This window comes from Mangifera indica, chromosome 20 (genome assembly GCF_011075055.1).
Source record: "Mangifera indica cultivar Alphonso chromosome 20, CATAS_Mindica_2.1, whole genome shotgun sequence".
NCBI lineage: Eukaryota > Viridiplantae > Streptophyta > Magnoliopsida > Sapindales > Anacardiaceae > Mangifera > Mangifera indica.
Genome location: NC_058156.1, coordinates 3,618,924 through 3,620,092, shown reverse-complemented (window position 1 = coordinate 3,620,092; position 1,169 = coordinate 3,618,924). Strand labels below are relative to the sequence as shown.

The window sequence follows — 1,169 nt, the reverse complement described above, 5'->3', positions numbered from 1 at the left end:
TCCAACCTGTGTTATATGTGTTTAAGTAAGGATTACCTTGTCCCTTTGGTTACAGCTGAGAGAATTCACTTGCTCATTTGTAACCTTATATGTATAATGGGTACCCAATTAACATTCATAGCTCATATGATCTCTTCCATACATCTCACAATTAGAAGTACTTACGACCTTTATATCTAACCTCTCTAATTTCTTTGCTAATGTATCCAACTTGGCATTCACTATGCTAATCTCATCTACCTCATGCATTTTTAAAGGTCCTTTACGACTAGCTCTATCATTAGACCACTAACAACTATTGAAAGTTCTTTCTTCAATATCAGATGTTTTACCCATTAGCGACTACATTCAATATACTTTTCAATGAATAAGAAAGACCACTGTAAAAAGTCTAAACAACTAGCCAACTAGGCAAACAATGATGAAGGCACTATCTTTGTAAATCCTTAAACCTCTCCCAAGCTTTATATAAAGACTCATCATCCATTTGGTAAAAAGTAGCGATCTCGTTTCTCAACTTAATTATATCTTTAGGAACCCCATTCACCTTAAAGGTGTCATATATCTAAGAGAAACGTAATAAATGGATGTGTGGATCCTTATTTGCTCTTTTAAACTGATTTTATTGTACCATCTGAACAATTAAAGATTTGATCTCAAAATTGTTAGCAACCATAATAGGCCTCACAACATTAGAATAACCATCATGAGCAGTAAGTATAACATATTTGCGAAGAGCTCACTAATTGTTGTTGTTATCCTCTATGGCAATATTTTGTCTTGCTTGTCTTTCTCTTTTATATCTTCTAAAGGTTGTGTCAATTTCTAGGTCAAAATCCAATAATTCTAGATTTTGAGATCTAGTCATAAACCAATAAAGCACCTACAAGAAAAGAACAAAAACAACAAGAAATCAAATAAAACAAAAATAAAATGTAATAAAACTCTAGCCTAGTCAAACTACAAATTCTACTAATATCAACAAAGCATCAATCTCTCACAGTAGTGTCAAAAATTCGTTGCTATGCCTCACAACTATATGAGTCAATCAAGTAATATAGAAAGATATCAGTCCCACAAGGATTACTTGTTGAGTACTAGTTCATTTTGTAATTTAAATTAGCTAAAGAATTAAAATGCCAAATAAGGGAAACTAAATTAAAATTAAT

General features: G+C 31.7%; 1 non-coding gene across 1 annotated transcript; it reads left to right on the top strand.

The window, feature by feature from the left end:
- Positions 1-413: 413 nt before the first annotated feature.
- LOC123204985 lies at positions 414-520 on the top strand. Its single transcript, XR_006499671.1, has one exon. It is a non-coding gene; the product is annotated as a small nucleolar RNA R71 (small nucleolar RNA).
- Positions 521-1,169: the final 649 nt, after the last annotated feature.